Source organism: Phacochoerus africanus, chromosome X, assembly GCF_016906955.1.
Source record: "Phacochoerus africanus isolate WHEZ1 chromosome X, ROS_Pafr_v1, whole genome shotgun sequence".
Taxonomy (NCBI): Eukaryota; Metazoa; Chordata; class Mammalia; order Artiodactyla; family Suidae; genus Phacochoerus; species Phacochoerus africanus.
The window spans coordinates 46630824-46652589 of record NC_062560.1 but is presented as its reverse complement, the minus strand read 5'-3'; the positions used below and the strand labels follow the sequence as shown (position 1 = coordinate 46652589).

The 21766-nt window shown below is 42.9% G+C and overlaps 1 protein-coding gene and 1 non-coding gene across 4 annotated transcripts in view; one reads left to right on the top strand and one right to left on the bottom strand.

The window, feature by feature from the left end:
- Positions 1-21766, top strand: part of SHROOM4 (shroom family member 4) — a 214279-nt gene that overhangs the window by 140491 nt on the left and 52022 nt on the right. Inside the window, exon 1 of one of the 3 annotated variants that reach the window (XM_047764745.1) lies at positions 19700-20050. The exons of the other annotated variants lie outside the window; for them this stretch is intronic. The gene's annotated coding sequence lies outside the window, so the exon portion shown is untranslated. Of the gene's footprint in view, positions 1-19699; positions 20051-21766 lie in introns of those variants that run through there. 3 annotated transcript variants of the gene reach the window in all.
- On the bottom strand, positions 12655-12758 carry LOC125119044 (U6 spliceosomal RNA). The gene has a single exon (XR_007133001.1). It is a non-coding gene; the product is annotated as a U6 spliceosomal RNA (small nuclear RNA).

Below are 21766 nucleotides of genomic sequence, written 5' to 3'. Positions count from 1 at the left end.
TTCCAGGCTAGGGGTCTAATAGCAGCTGTAGCTACTGGCCCACGCCAGAGCCATAGCAAAGCCAGATCTGAGCCGCATCTGTGACCTACACCACAGCTCATGGCAACACCGGATCCTTAACCCACTGAGCAAGGCCAGGGATTGAACCCACAACCTCATGGTTCCTAGTCGGATTCATTTCCACTGCACCACAACGGGAACTCTGGTACTTGAATTTTGTATGAAATTAGGAAAATTTTCTCTAGTGATATTCTTCTCTGTGTGTGTGTGTGTGTGTGTGTGTGTGTGTGTGCGTGATTCTTTGCCACTCTGTACTTCTTCTTTTTTTTTTTTTTTTTGATTTTTAGGGCCACATGTGCAGCATATGGAAGTTCCCAGGCTAGGGGCTGAATCTGAGCTGCAGCTGCCAGCCACAGCCACAGCCACAGCAAGATATGAGCCACATCTGCCACCTACACCACAGCTCATGGCAATGCCAGATCCATAATCCACTGAGTGGGGCCAGGAATCAAACCCACGTCCTCATGGATACTAGTTGGATTCATTACCGTTGAGCCACAATGGGAATTCCAACCACTCTGTGCTTCTTGGGAGAAGCTTGGGATTTAATAAAGGCAAGTTTCAGGATGAGTGGGAAAGAGCACTCATGAAGTGATGGGGAGTATAGCTGATCTCATATGGGATTGAGGATGACTGTCATGATGCATCCCCCAGAACAGGAAGAGTTGCTAGAAGCCCCTTTTCATGCCACAGTAAAAAAAAATTTCTTCTTTCCTCCCCATTGCTCATCAGGGAGGAAGTAAACACTTGCAGTGGCCATTGGAAAGTAGCTCTGTGTTGCTTGTATATTATATTACAGGATCTGAATGGTTTTCTTAGCCTGAGACCTTGTATGGTCATGAGAATTTAATGGTGATCACACCCTTATGTCTCTTGAATTCTCACCAAAGTTCTAGAAATTATGTATTATATGAGAAAACCAAGGCTCAAAAGGGACTTGTCAGTTGTCTAAAGCCACATAGCTAATAAGTGTCAAAACTGGGACTCAAATCCAGTCTCTGTGTGTGATCCAAGCTGAAGGGTTTCTCCACGGCACCTTCCCACCCAAATTTTAAGAGGTACAGTCAGAACTATGATTATTTTCGTATTTAATAGATATTCTGTAAATGTTAGTTCTGTCCACCTATCCCAGCACCTACTGTGGGTCAGACACAGTGCGAGGAGCTCTCACGTGCATCATGTCATTTAATCATCACAGCTCTTTTATGAGGTATAAGAATGAATCCCCATATTACAGATGAGGAGACAGAGGTACAAAGAAATTAAATAACTGACATGTCCATGATTTCATAGCCAGGTCCATCTCACTCTATAGTATATAGTTTGCTCTCTATAGTACCTCATTTGGTTCCTACCTACCTACTCTTTTGCTTCTGTCTCTGTAACATTTTCAGAGGCTTTACATTGGATGTATTAGCTGAGATCTTCAAAAAATTCCTTGTATGACTCTAAAAACCCTTATGCTGTACACACTTTCTCCTTTGCCTCACCCTGTTAGTATTTTCAGCAGTAACCTTGCACCCCAGTAGAGCCCAGAGCAAAAGAAAATGCAAATTGGTCTGAGAAGACAGTTGAATCTTTCTCAGCCATCCAGGCTTTAGCTTTGCCTTGACCTGGGATGCTTGTTAGTCTTTTTTAAAAAAAATTTTTTTATTGGCGTATATTTGACTTACAAGGTTGTATTAGTTTCATGTGTACATCACAGTGAACCAGTCATACTCTCACCCAATCTTTGAGCCAATTAACTCAGTTTATTCATATATATATATATATATATAGAGAGAGAGAGAGAGAGAGAGAGAGCGAGAGAGAGAGAGAGAGGGAGAGAGAGAGAGACAGAAGAATAAACTGAATTGATTAGCTCATGGATCATGTGAGAGTTAAAGTTCTAGGTGTAGGTCTGTTTGCAGCTGAACTGGTGGTTTTTGGCTTCTTACATTAAGACATCCAATAGCCATCTGCTGAGTGAAGACATCTTCCTTTCTCACTTGGAGCTGGGTCAGTCTCAGTCAGTGAGAAAACGTTGTCATTTGTATTCTGCATTCCTCCTGTTTCTTTGGGTTGTGCTATGTTTAATAAAACATGCATTAGGAGATACTGAAAAAAGAGTTTTTAATCTAGTCTTTTTCTCCCAGTAGGTTTAATTGCCCTCAGAGTGTGTGTGTGTGTGTGTGTGTGTGTGTGTGTGTGCACGCGCACGCGTGTGCGTGTGTGTGTGTGCATTTTAGACCAAGTATCATTGAAGAAGTTGGCACCTCATTACATGTAGGTTATTGCATTTGTGGAACAAAATCTCCCTTAAGTGATATATCTACTATGTGTCATAAAAAATTAATTCACTTGATGTGAGCATGTTTTCATTTCGGGCATCTTTAGTAGGGAAATATATTCTGGTAGATTAGTTTACAGTGTTTCTAAATAATAAATCATAAACACCAATAAAAGAAAACAGCTAAAACGTGCATATTTAAGAGTCGATTATATGTTGATTAACCTTATGTGCTTTTGCCATAATTCTTACTATTGCCATTTTCCTTTGCTGTCAAACAATTCATTTTTGGAACACAAGATGCATAATTATGAATGTTAATATAGCACCCTGCTGCATCTCATCTCTCTTTGCATTATGGCACAAGTTTACTTCAGGGACACAAAGGTACTTTCTCTCATTATTCACAGTAACTGTAACTAGACACTTAACTTGGGATATAAATATCTTCATTACTTACCTATTTTGCCAATGAGAATTTTTTCTTACATTAAGATTATAGAAAAATCATGTTTATAATTCAACTAAGAACTTTGGGAGCCTATTTAAAAAATAAAATGAAAGAAAGGAATCTATGATAATAGAGGATAGAATAATGGACTTGAGGATTTTAATTGCAGGTTCAGAGTACTCATTGGAAATCCTGGGTGAGTCTTTAACCATCTCATGGTCTTGTCTTTATAAGTAATTCAGAGCAGTAATTCCCATCTGACAGGGATCTGGTAAGGATTAAATAGGTACTTCATGAGAAACTACTCAGAATAGTACCTGATGCTGGGTACATAGCTAGTGAATATGTACTGGTTTTAATATGGCATTCAAAAGTCAGAAAGAAAGTAGGCATTTTCTAAATATTAATTCACCAAATATCTCTTTAATCTTATTTTTATGGCCACACCCATAGTATATGTACATTCCCAGGCCAGAGATTAAATCTGAGCTGCAGCAACTCTAGATCCTTTTAGCCCACTGTGCTGGGCTAGGGAAACCGTGCTCCTCAGTGACCTGAATTGCCACAGTCTTATTCTTAATCCACTGCACCACAGGGTGAACTTCCAAGTATCTCTTTAAGTACCGAGTTCTAACTATACAATTTCATTGATTTAATAAATTTTTTTGACTTTGAGTGCTTAGCATGTACATAGCAATATGTTAAATAAGGTATGGGGGGATGACAGCAGGAGTATGTTCTAGCCCTGAACTCTGGTGGAGGGAGATAATATTTATGTAGCTAAAATGGTGGAGAAAGGAAGTTGATGATTGTCAAAATGAGTGATACCACCAGCAAATAATTGTGAAAATTGGAAGAAGAGCATCCCAAGGAACTTGAATGAGAGTTGAATGAAGGTTGGCTCAATTCCTAAATGGTATGTGGGAAGGCATAAAGAGAGGATGGAGACAAATGTAGTTGTAGGTTTTAGGAATATTAGGAAGCCCACCCATAAGATTTAGGTAGGGGATCAGTGAGAGGTGAATTTGAACTATCTAATAGAAGGCCCAGAAAAACAATTTATCTAGTAGGCAATGAGGAGTCATTGCAGGATTGTGAATAGGGGAATAAGAATAAAATTGGTATTCATGGGAACTTGGTTTGGGTTGAACTGGATGTAGGGAGGCCATGTTACATGATAGTTTACAGAAAATAGTGACAGTAGGAATAGACAGATAAATTAATGGGGGAGATATTTCAAAGCCAGTACTTGGTGACTGATTCAATATAAAGGCTGAAGAAGAGAAGGAAACTGTGGTGATCAGGTTTGAGCCAGTCAGATCTTTGTGGATTCAAGAGAAAACAAAAAGATAAATTAGGAAGAGCTAGGCTTGCTGTCAATGTTTGTTTGGTTTTTGTTTTGTTTTAGTTTGAGGGGATTGATGGGATATATAGAGGTTCAACTGGCAGTTATAGAGTGTGGATAGTAGTGCGTAGGTCCAGATTACCGCCAGAAATTGTCCTAGACCCATAGAATATTACTCCTAATCTAAACTAGTCTCAGTTGCACAAAAATATCTTCCAGCAGTTGCTTCATCCTAAAAATATTGGCTGCCCTTAGCTTTCATCCTCCTCCAATTACCAATCTCTTTTCCTTCACAATGAAGCTTCTTAGGCTCTTGAAAAGTATCCTTACATTCCTTGTCTATATTTTCTTTTTCCCATACTGCAGTATGGCTTCTTCCACTTATACAGTCTTCTCTGTATAGTTCCAAGATGAATTAGTATCCTTCAGATGAAAAAAATGACATTAAGGATTATCTTTTCTTCTCTTTTTCCAGTGATTAATTTTTCAATAGCAATTTTTCAGCAGTACGGTGGAAGGAGTACAATGGAAGGAACATAGCCATCGGTATATAATAGCACGGGTGTCAAATCACATATCAGGTGGCTGATCTTTAAGCAAGTTAGTCAACCAAAATTTTCTCATCTGCAAGATGGGGATAATGGGTATCTACCTCATAGAGTTATATGAGTAAGTGATGTTGTATGTATAAAGCCCTTTGAACATAGTTGCTGCTTAATAAATGTCAGCCCTATTGAACTTTTTCCTGGAGATTTCTTATCTTTGATTATTAAACATTTATTTCTCCTGGTTTTCTTCCTGCTATTTATTTCCAGCTCTTTCCTAAATTTCTTTCTCTCTCTTTTTTTTTTTTTTTTTGTCTTTTTAGGGCGACACCTGCAGCATATGGAAGTTCCCAGGCTATGGGTCGAATCAGAGCCATAGCTGCCAGCCTATGCCACAGCCACAGCAACACGAGATCTGAGCTGTATCTGTGACCTACACCACAGCTCAGCAACGCCAAATCCTTAACCCAAGGCCAGGGTTTGAACTCACATCCTCATGGATACTAGTCAGATTTGTTATCACTGAGCCACAACAGGAACTCATCCTTAATTTGTCTTTTAACTACTGATATACATACCCTAGAAGAGTGGTCCTCAAACTTGAGTGTGCTTTAGAATACCCTGGGAGGTTTGTTAAGGAATGTATTGCTCCCCTTCCTCCTCACACTGAGTTTCTGATCCAGTAGGGGTCCAAGAAGTTCTCAGGTAATTCTGGTGCTGTTGGTCTGAGGGCTGAACTTTGAGAGCCACTAACCTAGAGTTCTGTCTCAGAGGCTCTTTCTTTCTCCTTTGATGAATTTTTCTTGAGAGGCTTCAGGTATCACTGATGGCTCTCAGATTTCTATATCCAGAGAAGACCACACTCCTAGACACCAGATTATCGTTTTCAACTGCATGTTACACTTTGCCACCAAGTTGTCCCCCAGACACATCAGAATCCAACATGCCTAAGCTGATTCCAAAGTACATATGGAAACATAAATCTGTAAGATTAGTCAGGAAACATCTGAAAAATACAGTAATAATGGATAAAGGGAGCGATCCTACTGAAAAATATTATAAAACTACAGTAATTAAAGCAGTTTGGCACTAGCACATGAATAGATAGATCATTGAACCATAATTGAGCCTAGGAATGGATCCAAAGGTATAGTTTAGTATATGATTTTTAAGATATTGTTTTACTATTAAATATTAAAGGTCTTTCTAAGCAAGATACAAAGGAAGCCATAAAGAAGGAAAGTGTGAAATACACAAAAGCTAAAATTTACAGCACCGCAAAAATACATAAACAGAATCCAAAGACAAAAAGACTGGGAGGAAGGATTTGCATCTGATATGGGAAAGGGCTGCTTCCCTTTGTATATAAAGAGCTCCTGAGATTGAGAATCACTAAGAAAAATACCAACAGACCATTATTTGAAAAAGAGGAGAAAAGGATCTAAACAGGCAGTCCAGGGAAAAAGGAAATTGGCTTATAAAAATAAATAGAATGATGCTCATCAGCACTCACAATTAAAGAAATATAGGTTAATTTAGGCAACAGCTCTCACCTTAAGGTACAACTTTCACCTATCAGAATGCCAAAAGTCGAGAATTTAATATACATTTTCTTTTGGCAAGCATGTAGAGAAATGTGTACCCTTACATTTTGCTATATACCTTGCTACTCAAAGTGTGATCCTTGGACCAGCAGTATCTGCATAAACTGAGAGCTTCTTAGAAATGCAGCCCCATCCCAGACCTGCTAAATCAGAATCTGCATTTTAATGAGATCCCTAGGTGATTTTGTTTGCACATGAAAGTTTGAAGAGCACCGCTCTAATACATTGTTGGTGGAAATGCAAATTAGTATAACCTCTTTGGATTTCAGGAGACTTTATCACAATTAAACATTCATGTGCTCTGAACCAGAACTCCACTTACAGGAATTTATCTAACAGATGTAATCATATATGTGTGTGAAGACATGTTCAAAGATATTCATTGCAGCATTATTTGTATTAAAAAATTAGACACAACCTTAATATTCATTAACTGGGTAAAGGTTAAATAAACTATGAAAAGTTCACACTGTGCTATACTAAGCGGTTATTAAATTTTGTGAAAAAGTACATGGAGATACAAAATTATCTCCAAGATATCTTGTTAAACACAAACAGCAAGGTTCTGAACAGTATTCTAGGATGCTTTTTTGGTGTTCTATTATAATTCCCAGTTTGCAGATAATATAAATGAGGCAGATATGTTAAATTACTAGCTCAAGGCCACACAGCTAGCAGTGGCAGATTCAGATCTAGACAGTCTGGTTCCAGAGCTTATGCTCCTCTGGGCCAGGGATCAAACCCGAGCCACAGCAATGACAATGAGCCACAGCAGTGACAATGCCGGATCCTTAACCACTAGGCCACCAGAGAATTCCCATAGCTTATGTTCCTTAGCTATGCCATACTGCTGCTCAGGGATAAATAAGAAAGTATTAATGGTGGTTTCCCCCAGAGTATGGCGAACTCATTTTCATGGTATATGCCTTTGTACTGTTTGAATGATTTATCCTTTGCAAGTATTGCTTTAGAAAAATAAAAACTTAAAAATCAGCTTGTCCAAGCTTGGACTAATTTCCCTCCCCACTCTTGGTAACAGGCAAGGCACTTCATCTGTTGAAGTGAGAAATGTGGCAGACACTCTGGGCTCCCTCCTTTACTCCTCACGTTTATCCAATCAGGAACCAAGATTTATTGGTTTTACTCCTAGACCATTCTCAGACAATTCTCAAATCTGCCTTGCTGCTCTATCCCTGAATCATAGATCACTTTGGACTCTAGCATTCATTTCCTAACTGGTCCACCGGCTTCTTTTCTTCTTAAAAAAAAAAAAAAAAGTGCTAGCAGATATATCTTTGCAAAATGCAAATGTGGTTCTGCCATTCTCATGCTTAAGAGTGTTCACTGGCTCCCCAGTGCCTATGGGAAAGATCCAAACTCATTAGCAGGGCCACCTGGATCTTCTGTGTTTGGGCCCAGCCAGCCTCTCTAGCCTTACTTCCCATCACCTCTCCTCCTTCACACCTACCTCCAAGACACTATTTTTTCCTCACGTTTCCGTGATTTTTACATGCTATTCCTTCTATAGAAGTACCTTTCATCTTGGGCCATTCCTATCCTTCTTTCAAGTGCGGACTTCAAGCCTAACCTCCTTTATGTAGGTTTATCTGGCTGCAGGCTATTAGATTTTATATATTCTGTACTGGGTAGGTCAGAATACCCTAAAGTCCCATGGCCTCTCAGTTTCCTATAGGAAACGTCGCCACTATCAAAGCACTCCTGCCTGAATGTTGTGCGTTCAGACTCCTCGTGAACCCCCAACACCAATGCAGTGCCTTCTCTCGCTCTCCTCAAAGCTACTTCAGTATTTTTCTCCAGGTCTCCCTCATGCCCTAGAACTCTTCTTGGTCACCCAGGACATCTGGGAGACGTTCCCTTTTATTCTCAATTTTGGATTCATCACCCCCCCCCCATCCTTCTATCTCTACCTGTAGGTGAGGCAGGTTAGAATAGCTGTAAAGAATATGGGCTTTGGGAGTTCCTATCGTGACGCACTGGTTAATGAATCCGACTAGGAACCATGAGGTTGCCGGTTCAATCCCCGGCCTCGCTCAGTAGGTTAAGGATCCGGCGTTGCCATGAGCTGTGGTGTAGGTCACAGACGAAGCTCAGATCCCACGTTGCTGTGGCTGTGGCTGTGGCTGTGGCCACTGGCTACAGCTCCGATTAGACCCCTAGCCTGGGCACCTCCATATGCCGTGGGAGCGGCCCTAGGGAAAAAAAAAAAAAAGAATATGGGCTCTGGAGCCAGGCTTCCTGGGTTTGATCACCATCTTCGTGACTTTGTTGTTCTGTGCATGGGCAAATTATCCTACTTCTCCAAGTCTCTGATTTTCCTCTCTGAACAAGGGGGGTGATAATAGTAGCACCTGCTTCAGAGGGTTGTTATGAGTATTAAATGTTTTCAGTATGTGTAATACATAGTAAATACTGTAAGTGCTTTTGAGAGAAAAATGCCTAAAGTATGAGGTGGAAGATTCTTCTCAAATTGGCACAGGAGGCAAGCCTTTTTCTCCTTTGGGGCTCTTTTCTACTAAAGATGGCTCAGTATGATTAGGAACAATTATACATGAGTCAGCAAGCATCCCCACCCCTTTCCAAGTCTCCTGTAATTCCGGCTTTTTTCCCACAATGGATGATGGATTGAAAGCTTCTTGAGGGCAAGGATCATAGTGTAGACTTTTTAGACTCCTTGGCGCCTATTTAACACATGATAGATAGAGGATTTATTCCCATCACTCTTACAATTAAACCCTGAGTCTGGAACCCACTCCACTGGCCCTGGCTCCTTTCCCAAGCTCATTTACTACCCCTCTTTGTCTTACTCATTCTGCTCCCACCACATTGGCTTTCACACTGTTCTTGGAGCATGGCAAGCTATTCCTGTCTCTGCTCTGCTTGATGCCTCTGTCTAGAAGATTCTTCCCTCATATATTCACCTGGCTCCTTCCCTGACTTTGTTTATGCAGACCTCTCAAATATCACCTTCTCCCTGATGGTCTAGTGGTTAGCTTTCGGTGTTTCTCAAATATCACCTCCTACCAGAGGCCTTCCTTGACCACACTTTCTAAAATCAAACTGGCCCCCACACAGCCCTGTCTGTCAGTTTACCCCTTACCCTGCTGTCTCTGTCTTCATGTCACTTATTACTACCTGTCATAGGGTTGTTGAGTTGAGCCCCATGAGGACTTTCTTGTCTGTTGTATTCATTGGTTTGTCCCAGCACCTTGATCAGTGCCTCCTTGGCTCTCAATAGCTAATGAATATACAAAGTGAAATAAGTCAGAAAGAGAAAGACAAATTTACCATATGATATTACTTATATGTGGAATCTAAAGTATGGCACAAATGAACCTATCTACAAAATAGAAACAGACTCAGGGACATAGAAAAGAGACTTGTGGTTGCCAAGGGAGGAGGGGGAGAGAGTAGGATGGACTGGGAGTTTGGAGTTAGTAGATGCAAACTATTACATTTAGAATGGGTAAACAATGGGGAACTATAGCCAATCTCCTGGCATAGACAATGATTGAAGATTATATAAGAAGGGAATGTGTGTGTGTGTGTGTGTGTGTGTGTGTGTGTGTGTGTGTGTGTGTGTGTGTGTATGGCTGGGTCACTTTGCTGTACAGCAGAAATTGGCACAACACTGTAAATCAACTATACTCTAATAAAAAAAATAATGAATGAATCAATGAATCAATGAATGAATTCAATGCAAGTACCTGTGTAGAAGGGGAAATACAACAAATTCTGTTCATGCCTAGAATCTTGGAAACTTTCTAACTTTCATCCCTTGATTCTTTCAGCTTTAGCATTTTCAAATTAAATCCACTTCCATGTATGGGGTTTTGTTTCAATTTTTTAAACACTACCTTGACAAAGTAAAATTCAATTTAAGTCAAGCCCAGTTTTCAAAAAATAACTTATTTATTCCCCATCCCAGGGGGGAAGGAATGTGCATGACTGAGAGAGCAAAGGAAGGAGGGAGAGGGAGAGAGGACAGTTACCTGCCGTGAGGAAAATGGGTAGGGACTGGGTTGGGAAGGCAAGAGTAAGGAGTCCAGCTTCCCCAAATGGAAAATAATTTGTTTCAATTACTGTATTTTTTTTCTACCGTAAAGAAAAACAGTAACTGAACTGAAAACCCAACCGAAAACCCAAGAAATGAAAAGCCTGGTGAACTAGAGTTTGTAAACATAAATACATCAGATCCGGGAATTTCCCAGGGGCTCAGGCAGACCATTGTGAAACCCTGAAAGCCTTTATGAAGAGAAACTTCAGCAGGGGAGATGGATATAGGGCAGCTGCTCACTAGCTCGCTTAGCTCAACAAGGGAAGTTGTGATGTGGGAACTTCCCTCTTGGTTCTGGGATGTGCCTCACTGTGAACTAGAATGTTCTGCCCCTGGAGCTCAAATTCTATTCAAGCAGCTTCCCTCGATTATGTACGTAGCTACTGGCAGTTGAAGGGAGGTGCCCAGGCTGCCCTGGAAGACAAGACTCCACAGGAGTCAAAGTACCAGTATTTTTAAGAAGCCATTTGAAAATCTGTTTTTGAATGTATGGTAGCGTTACTTAGAGTGATGGTTCTCCAGCTTGGGCATGCATCAGAATCACTTGCAGGGCTCATAACAATTCAGATGGCTGGGCTCCACTCTCAGGGTTTCTGATTCAAAGGGTCTAGAGTAGGGCCCCAGAATTTCTTTTCTAACAAGTTCTCAGGTGCTGCTGCTGGTGATCTGTAGAACAAACTTCGAGAAATATCATTAGGGGAAAAAAAATCCCACAGAATTTGGAAGCAAAGAACTGAGATTCAAGCCTTGTGTGATTTACTTCACCTCTGAGCTTGTGGTTCTTATCTAATGTGGGGTTTATAAGATTGTTGTAAGGATTAAATGGAATGGTGTCTATGAAAGTTCTTTGTGAACTGTAAATATTAGCAATGAAATGGCATCACAAATAATACTCGCTGCCACTATCCCACCAGATTTTCCAGTGCTTTGTCCCTTCTCCACCCAACTTTGTCTGACCAAGTCCATCAGGCACCTATAAAGAAAACCAAAGCCAAGAATGGCCCTTGGAGGAAAAAAAAAAAAAGTGTTTAACCCATAGGGCATGGCCTTGATGATGACCTTGACTTGACCTCCCTTTTTCCTCTGGCCCCTTTTCAACTTGCTCCTTGTTCTTTCAGCCCTGGCCACCTCTCTCAGCAAAGTACAGCAACTGGGGTAAAAAACTGTCAGGAGGAATTTTTTTTAATTAGTAGTATAAACAGAGGAATCCACGGTCAAGCAGGAAAGCATTTGTTGGGGAAACCATTTTGCTGGGTTGGTGGGCTCTGGGCTGATTTCCCTGAGGGCAAAATCCAGATGTTTGAAAGAGTTAAGTGGAATCATAAGTATAATTGCAGATTCCTAACTTAGGAATGTGTCAGACAGTTGTATTAGACAGTTGCCAGGGTAAATGATATGTCTGTGTAGAAGGGTGTATTTGTTTTGGAAAGCGTTTCTCATTCAAAAGTAATACATGTGTAGTGTAGAAAATTTTGGAATTTTTAAAATGTATAAAGAATTAAAATAATCCTTAATTTTACCACACGGAGATAAATACTTGGTGGTAAGATATTAGAACTTTTTCATCCGACCTTTTAATATGTGTATGCTTATACATGAATATATACTTTTTCTAATTGGGCTGGTACTATGTACAGGTTTATATACTGTTTTTTCCCCTTACCATTATATTGTAAGCCTTTTCCAGGATCATTAACTTGTCTTCAAAAGCATGGTTTTTAATGGCAAACTATTATTCCTTCATGTAGATACACAGTACCTCACCTAACTTCCTAAATATTGAATGGTTAGGATATTCCAAATTTTACATTACAAATAACCCTGCAGTGGATGACACTTCATGTATACAAATCAACATGTATATCTAATTGCTCTTCTAGGATGAAATCCTCAGAATGGAAAGACTAGATTAAAGGGTAGGAACATTTTTTTTTTTTAGAGCCACATCCCCGACATATGGAGGTTCCCAGGCTAGGGGTCTAATCGGAGCCGTAGCTGCCGGCCTACGCCACAGCCACAGCAACACCAGACCCAAGCCACGTGTGTGACCTTCACCACAGCTCATGGCAACGCCAGACCCTTAACCCACTGAGCGAGGCCAGGGATCGAACCTGCAACCTCATGGTTCCTAGTCGAATTCATTTCTGGTGCACCATGATGGCACCTCCCCAAGAGTAGGAACATTTTTAAAAACAGATATAATTCACCTACCTTAAAATTCGCTACTTTGAAGTATGAAACTTCAGTGGGTTTTAGTATATTTACAAGGCTGTATGACCATCATCACTGTCTCATTCTAGAAAAAAAAAATATGGAGTGCTTCACAAATTTGCGTGTCATCCTTGTGCAGGGGCCATGCTAATCCTTTCTGTATTGTTCCAATTTTAGTATATGTCAGCTAAAACAAGCACAGTAGGAACATTTTTATGTCTCTTGATAACATATGGCATATTTCCCCCTGGCAAATGTATAACCATGTCCATTCCCGTCCAGCAGTGTATAAGAATGCCTATTTCCCTGCAACTTTGCTGACACTTAATTTAAAAATATATATATTGCCAATATCATTGAGAATGGCATTATATTGTTTTGTCTCTTTGATTAGCTCTCTTCCTCTATAGTTATCCCATAGAGATATGTCATCCACACTCTTTCCTTTGCAGGCATTTAATGTGGGCAGTCACATCCACTGTGACAGCCTCGGCTGCCTCTGCTCTGTGGATAATGACCACATGTCCATACCCTGCCCTAGCCTCTCTTTTTAGCACTGCAGCCCACATGTCAAGCTGCTTGCTGGGCATGGCTGTCTACATTATTTGACAGCATATCAAATGCGCTCATGTCTAAAATCAAACACCTGTCTCCTGGAGCCAGCTCCAGCTCTCAATTTCCCTATCTAGATTAGTGATACCACCCTTCACCTAGGTGTTTCACTGTCATCTTATGTCCTCTCTCTCTCTTCCATATTTATTGAGTAGTTCAAGCTTCTTGATTCTGTCTCTTAGGTCCTTGCTCTCATCCTTCCCTTAGGCTCCATCCTCACTGTCATTGCTCTAGTTCTACCTCTTATTTTGTCTATTGCACTAGCCTACTCACTTCACCATGCTTTCAGTATTTATCCGCATGACCCATCCTACATGAGACCTACATGAAAATAGCCTGCGCAAAAGTACTGCTTTTACCATGTTGCTCCCCTACCCCAGAACCTCCAAAGCCTCTCTCTTGCCTATCAGATTATGTAAAGCAAATGCTTCATCCTGACACTTAAGGCCCACGGTATTGTTGCATCATTCTCATGTTACTTCCTTTGTGCCTTGCAGATTAGCATATTCCTGCTTTTCCCACTTTTGTTTATGCAAAACCTGGCATGACCATTTCCCATCTCCTCCCATTGAAATTGTACAGAGTCTTCAAAATTTGAGGCTCTTCGAAGTCTTCCTTGATTCAACCAGCTGTGCTTTCTCTCTTTTTTTTTCCATTGACTGTCTGGTTTTAGACACCAATTTTATAGTATTTCAACAAAAAATTAAGGAAGCTTGCTTAACAATGTTTTTATTACATGAGTGGTTAATTTTTTTAATTGACGTATGGGGATTTACAGTACTGTGTTAGTTTCAGGTATACAGCAAAGTGATTCAGAGATTCAGATACATACATACATGCATGCATGTGTATGTGTGTTCTTTTTGGGATTCTTTTCCACTATAGGTTATACAAGATATTGAATATAGTTCCCTGTACTATACAGTAGGTCCTTGTTCTCCTTTTTTGTAAAACTCTGATTTTGTTAGCATTTCCTTTATGATATGACATTCTTCCCTTTAGCTGCTTAAGTATTTTTATTCACCCCCCACCATGCTAAAAGTTTCTTGAGCACAGGGATTATATCTTCTTTGTTTTGGCATGTTCCATAGTACCTGTCCAAGCACCTTCGATGTAGATAGGATCTCCATAAATGCTTGAATAAAAGAATATAATGGGAAAAAATCATTACATATACAAAAATAAAGTAAAAATTTTTTAAAAAGGGTGGTAAAGACAGCCAACCTTTTTTTTAAGAACTACTAATGACTCAGTTTCGGGAATGAATTCTGTGCTAAGAAGGTACAGATGCCAGATGACCCAAATGTCATGGCTTCTTCTTTTTCCCTCATCATCTGCATTCAATCCATCAACAAATATTGTCAGCTCTCCCTCTTCAAGATACCTCTAGTCAAACCTCTTTTCTCTACCTCTCCTGCTTCCTCCCGAGAATAAATCACCATTATCTCTTACATATAAGAGTCTTTTTAACTGGTTTGTAAGCTTCTACTCTTATCCTGCCTAAATCCATCCGCCAAGTGAGATCTTTATAATACTTAGGTCATGGTGGGGTCCCCAGCTAAACAACCTCCAGTAGCTGCACTGAGAATAACATGCTAACTTGCTCCCTTGGCCTTTGAAAACTCCATAATCTGGTCTTAGCACATCCCCAACCTCATGTCCCTCTACTGTCTGCCTTGCTCATTGTGCTCCAGCTCTGCTGAGCATTGGCCCGTCCTCATTGTCATGTTTGCTCACAGCAGGGTGAGTAGGTTGTCTTGGTCTATTTGGGGTCCTCACCATTGTTGGCTCTTGTCCTTGGGCTTCATGGCTCTAGTAGTGGCAGTGACTCAGGGAGTGGCCAAAAGCAATTATATGGGTTTTGAGACCTGACTTTGGGGGAAACTTTTGTGGAGTCCTTCATTTTCCCGAAAATTGGTATCTCCAATATGGAGTTTGAGCTGAAGGAGGCATTTGGCTTAAAGGGAGAAGAAAGGACATCTTGTATTATTCCCATAACCTTCTTCCCCAGAGACACTGCAAATATTACTGATAGGAATCGTAACTGAAGGAAAAACCATCCTCCACCTTCTTTATCACTCTCGAGTGGTGGTTTGGAAATTGGGCATCACAACAGAAGCTGACTCAACAGAACCGATTGTCATTTTCCCTATGGGCTCCTCTAAAGTCACCCTCAGCTTTTGTATATATAGAGAAGAAAGAAAAGCCCTCGTTCAGTAATCAGAGACCTGACTTGCTCCCCTTGCTTCCAGAAACTGAGAAATATGTACCCCTCGCCTCCTTGCCTTTGGGATCACTGACAAGAAACAGTCTAGGATGGGTATGTTTTATCAAATAAACTAGACTATGCTTTCCAGTCCACTCGGAAAGAGCATTCCAACTACTGTGTTTCTAAATTACCAAGCATTTTTCTAGCCCCTAATATTTGCAGAGCTCTTCCACATGATTCATACAATTGCCTTCTTCTAACCTTCTTTAGAAAAAAGAGGCAACCCTATGTTTTAAAGATTCCAGTGTGGAAAAATGGAGAAATGAAAGCAGAAGACCAAATGTAAAGGCCCTAACTAGATGAGAGTATTGGTCTTTACTTGGAAAGCCAAAAGCTACCCCCACCCTATATACATTGTAGCATTTGAGAGAATCTTTACTCCCACCCCAACATTCCCTTCCTTTTTTTTTTTTTTTTTTTTTTTTGCTTTTTAGGGCTGTACCTGTGGCATATGAAAGTGCCCAGGCTAGGGGTAGAATTGGAGCTGTGGCTACCAGCATACAGCACAGCCACAGCAACACAGGATCTAAGCTGCATCTGCACCCCATACCACAGCTCATGGCAACACTGAATCCTTAACCCACTGAGAGAGGCCAGGGATCTAACCCCCGCATCCTCATGGATACTAGTTGGATTCATTTCCACTGTGCCACAGTGGGAACTCCTGCCTTCTTTTCTTATTCAGTACCCTGGGTTTCCTTTTAGCCAAGGAGGGATCCTGAAGTGGAAGGTGGAAAGGAGGATCTAGCAGATTTACATGAAAGAATTTGACCTGGCTATTCAGAGCGGTGAGGGGAAGTAGAGGCAAGTGGGGAAGGTAGGGAGGCAGAACTGGGTACCAAATGCCCTTTCTACGTAAAGTGCCCATATCTCAGGTGACCCAAATCATAACTCCCCAACTGACAAGAAAGGCATTGTCCTAAAAGCTCCATTTAAGATTATAAATACACACATACACACACACACACACACACACACACACGTACCCACATACACACACCCATACACATACATCACACATTTACATACATGTACATGCTCCCCCGCCCCAACCCTTGGTTGGGTCTGTACAAGGAAGGGTCTCTGGATCACCAGGCCGCAAGGTCCCCCAGCTGACAGTGGGGTGTGAGGAGGACTTCAGAGCTCTGTATCCCTCTACAGTGATCAAGCAGCTTTTGCCTCCTTCTGTCAGATAAACAAGCCATGCATTGTTCTATCCACCCGCCTGTGTGCGGGCTTCCCTTCCTGCTGGGAAGGCCAGAATGAGCTTGGATTCCTTCATGTGGGGCAGGTGGAATGTGCTGTCGGGGGGCAGGGGGAGAGGGTTGGAAGAGCCACAGAAAGTAAACAGAGCTAATCAAGGACACTCTTTTGTGCTTCTCCTTATCTAAACACTTTAAAAAGAGGAAAGAGCCTGCAGTAGGCTATGGCCCAGACCTCAGGCTAAGCACAGCCCCAAGCAGCAGGGGCCATATTTTCCTTCTTGCCATGGCTTGGATCAGAGCCACAGTTCTCTTTCTGCTCACCCCCTCCCTTCCTCCCTCTGAGTAGCTCCTGAGGGGTCTGCTGGGAGCCAGGCTCAGAGACAGGTAGTGCTATTGGAGGCTATTGGAGTGACAGCCCACTAGAACAGCTGGAGATTGACTACTTCTAGAACTTGCCCACCTCCCTCCCCTCCCCTCTCACCACAGCCTTTACAAGGACTCTTTACAAGGAGCCAGCTTCTGATGGATTTGCCATATCGGTCCGCATGTGGCCACCTTCCTTGCACCCATGCCAAGTTCTTATCTTCTCAGTGACTGGAAAAGAAGCAGCCATTTTTACCTTCCTATGAACACAGGAGGAGATATTTGCTCATGTTGTCTGGAACTTAGCTCTGCTAAGTGAAAGCGTGGCCCCTTTATCCCCACCCCATCTCCCAGCCTCTTTCCCAAAAATCCCAAATGCCCTCAAACAGCTCTCATTCCTCTCTTATCATCCTCTGCCCAATATGCTGTCTGTGTCCATCTGCCCATCATATCACCTCCTCTGGTCACTACCCAATTCTCATGCTCCCACCCTGCCTCCCTACCTGAGCCAGTCCCAAGAACATGCTTGTACCTCTAGTCAAAACTTCCCCAGGACTTCCTATAATGGCTCAGCGGTAACCAAACCGACTAGGATCCATGAGGATGCAGGTTCCATCCCTGGCCTACGCTCAGTGGGTTAAGGATCCAGTGTTGCCGTGAGCTGTGGTGTAGGTCGCAGATGTGGCTTGGATCCCGTGTTGCTGTGGCTGTGGTGTAGGCTGGCAGCTGCAGCTCCGATTCAGCCCCTAGCCTGGGAACTTCCTCATGCCAAGGGTGCACGCCCCCCCCCCCAAAAAAAAACCTTCCTCAGCCCACCTGGCCACTGACAGGGCCAGATTGCTATCACATTTGTTGTTCTCAATCTTGTTAGGAAGTGAGGGGCTCAGCAAGCCTCACCGGGGAAGCATTTTTATGGACTGAGTGACTGAGTGGAAGGAGGAAGGCACTTGGCGACCAGAAGATTGACATCAGAAGAGACTCTTTATCCTGATGCTTTTTCAAACCAAAGGTTAATTCCTTAGCGTACTGTTAACTCTAAAGGTATGGTATTCCCTAGTGTATTGTCAGAGTGTGGTTATCACACCAGCAGCGTCATCATCATTCTAGAGCGTGTGAGAAAGTCAGGATCTAGAGCCTGCTCCAGAGCTACTGAATCAGAATCCAATCCAAGATGGCCAGGTAACTAGTCTGGCCAGTGAACTTTGAGAGATGCTACTCTAGACAACGAGGCTTGGCTTGTGAACCTTCTCTTAGTCGGTCCTTTCACTTTCATCTTCATTGGGCTTGAAGAAATTCTTGTTCTTGCCCCTGACAGTGCCTTGCCCTTCATTATTTGGGGTAGAGGATAATACTAATGACGGGTGCCATTTATCGAATGCCTAGTATGTGCCAGACCTGCATTGCAGATGAGGAAATTGATGCTCTGTGACATTCCCAAGGCCAAACAACTAGTGGGTGGGAAAGCTGAGACTCCAAGTCAGATCCATATGCCCACAAAATTCCCAAACTTCCCCCAAACATTAGTTCTTGCTATCTGAGTGTACTTGAATGGCATCTGCCTTTTGTGGGACAGACAAAAGTCCACCCAGACCTTCCTAGGAGGTTCAGAGGGAGGAGGAGAAGGGGCCTCCTGGAATGATTTCTCCAGAGAGGAAAGGCCCTGGTCTTCTTGTCCTGAGGATGCTCACCGATAAGCCCTCTCCTGGCCAGAAATGGCTGGAATTGGGACCAGAGGCCAAGGGCAACTGGAGTGGGGATCCAGGTGTATGGTGAAGGGAAAAACCCCAACTCTAAATCCCCAAGAGAAATGAATTCTGATGCCTGCACTTGGGCTCAGAGTGGGCAACAAATTCCTGTGCAGCCACCCTGGGCTCTGGCTGTTGTGTAGGTCAGTGAAGCTGTGATGGGGACCCCTAGCCTGGGGCCCGAGACTGTTATATTAGAGCATGCCCTATATGGACAGGGTGTTTGTAACAATGGATTTCAATGTTTTATTTCACAGAGAGGAAACAGAAGCCCAAAGAGGGGGAGTAAATTGCCAGAGGTCAGAGCGAAATCATGGCCAGAGGCAGGGGTGCTGACTCCAAGCATCACTATTTTGGAATTGGAATTCTGGTGGGAAATGGAGTTTCCTTTGCGTCTGTTCAGATGCCTGTAGGCCATGCACACCTTGTAAATACAGCCCAGAATGCTTTGTGAGTCTTTCTATCTCTGCAGGACCTTCACCCTGGGAGATCTATCTCTAGGTTGCTTGCTCCCAGGTATGTAAAATCAGCTGTAACGCCACTTGCTTTTCTGGGCCTGGAGGCTACTGGGCCTGGCTAATCTGGGCTTTCCTTTTCTGGGGCCCAGAGGACCTGCGGAGATGGCTGGGTGGGGTCAACTCAGTCCAGGAAGCACAGGAATTCTTTTAAGTGTATGTGTCTGGGGTATTTTTCTCTCTCACTTACGTGTATTTTTAAAAATTCTTTTTAGACACCCGCTTTATCTTTCACAAACATCATTTCCTTGCTCCTTTCCTGAGTTCTAGCAGTGGCTGGGGGCCCAACTTCCTTATTGGCCTCTGAGCTGTGGAAGGGGGCGGGCCAGGGCTCAGAGGAGGATGGAGTAGGGAATGGGGGGGGGGCTGTTTATGCTAGTGGAACTGCCTTTCATCCTTCCCTTTGCCACCAGGATGCTGGCTGGTTTCTGGAGCAGCGTCTCCACTGCTATCCAGCTCTTGACCCTGGCTTTCATTCCCTAAGGCTGTCACCTCCTCTAGGCCCAACCAGGCTGATGGCCATACCTTGCCTTCAGTGCTACTCCTTTCTGGTCTTGGAACTGGGACCTGATTATGCCTGACCCCTTGGATCACACTCAGGGGCTTGGGCTGACAGCCCCTCCTCTCAAGAGGTGTTAAAGGAAGGCAGATGAGTCTCGACTAAAGGAAGATCCAGCCTGCGGAAAGAAGCTGTGGGGGCTGGGGTTGTTGAGGCGCGTCTGAGCTGGCTGGATATCCAGCTCTCTCTTAAGCCATCTCCACATCCTGGGCAACTTCCATGGTAGGTACGACTGGTAGCCATGGCCATCACAGCTGCTGCCCATCTTCCCCCTTCTGCTTGCTTTCTTCAATATCCCTTTCTTTTTGCTTCTTAAGAAAAGAATTTGCAGAGTTCCTTTGTGGCACAGTGGGTTCAGGACCCAGCATCATCGTTACGGCGGCTCGGGTTGCTGCTGTGGTGTGGGTTCAGTCCCTGACCCAGGAACTTGCACGTGCCACGGGCACAGTGATTTTTAAAAAATGGAGTTCTCTGGTTGCTCAGTGTGTTAAGGATTCAGTTTTGTCACTGCAGCGGCTCAGATCACTGCTCTGGCACAAGTTTGATCTCTGGCCCCAGAACTTCTGCATACGCTGGGTGCAGCCAAAAAAAAAGAAGAAAAAGAAAATGATAGGGTGTGTGTTTAATGATAGTGCTTTAGGGGTAAGGGCAGGCACTGGGGTTGTTGCCTCCACAGCTAGGCCTGGAGTTTCATGATTGGTGGTTGGCATTTTCTTACCTCAGTGCCTATTTCTCCTCCTCATCCTCCTTCCCCACTGCCAAAGGAGGGGATGGTTTAAACTTTAGGACTTTCCTTTTCTGACTGCTTCTTGAGGGAATGCCTCAGGTAGATAAGCTTTTTGAGATAGATCCCTCTTTAGGGAGGTGAGGTCGTGTGGTATCCTAAAAAGGGCTGGAGGACCTGAGCTTCATTCTCAACTGGTGGTTACTAGCTGCGTGTTCTTGGCAAAGCAGTTCAGCTTTCTGTGTCTCTGTTTCTTCATCTGTAAAGAGGGCATCATAATAAGTGCTTACGGATAAGGCTGGAGCGAGGATTGCCTCAACTAATGCATGCAAAGTGCTCAGTGCCAGGTCCATCTTAAGCATTTAATAAATGGTCCCTGTCGTTATTTTAAGTGAATAAATATGTCAGGCACTGTGCTGAGTGATTTTACGCCTGGGGCTGCATTGAATCCAGACTATAACTCTTGAGTAAGGGATGGTGAGAAAGGGTCCCCATTTTACAGATAAAGAATCTACAACCCAGAGAAGTGACTTGTCCCAGGTCACACAGCTAGGATTGGAATGTGAATGTGGACTGACTCCAAGTCTAGGGCTCTTCAGGAATAATGGTAGGCCAAGCATGAGACCCTAGAGATAGTTTCCTCTCCTTCCCCAAACTAGAAGGCTCCAGCTCTGGCTGCAAATTCTCCGCTAGGATTTTCCTCCCTGCAGCTTGTGCTTTTTTCTCAGTGGTTCCCAAAGCTCCCACTGCCTTGCTTCTCTCTTCCTTAGGGTTGGTTCTTACTCCTGGAGAAAGCCTAAAGAGAGCAGGGATCTTTGTAAGCTACCTTACACAGGGTAGATGTCAGTGATGCTTGCAGAAACTTGACAGTGGATGGACAAATCTGGGTGGAAGTGCCCTTGAACCCTCTCGAAAGACAAGTTTGAGCTGACAGCTCTTATTATCATTCCTTATTGACCACTTGCTCCGCATAAGTATGTGTCCCAGATGCTTTGAGAATATTACCTTTAATCACCACAATAACCTAGTCAGGTAAAGATCATTGGTTTGTTTTGTTTCAGAGAAGAAAACTGAAGCTCCGAAGGGTTTGGTGACTTATGTAGAAGTGCACATCCAAAAGGGTAGAGTCGGGATACGAACCTAGTAGATCTGTCTCACTTCATTTTGTCCCGTTACCTACTGGCTTAGTATAGTTGGTAGGTTGAGAGTAACAA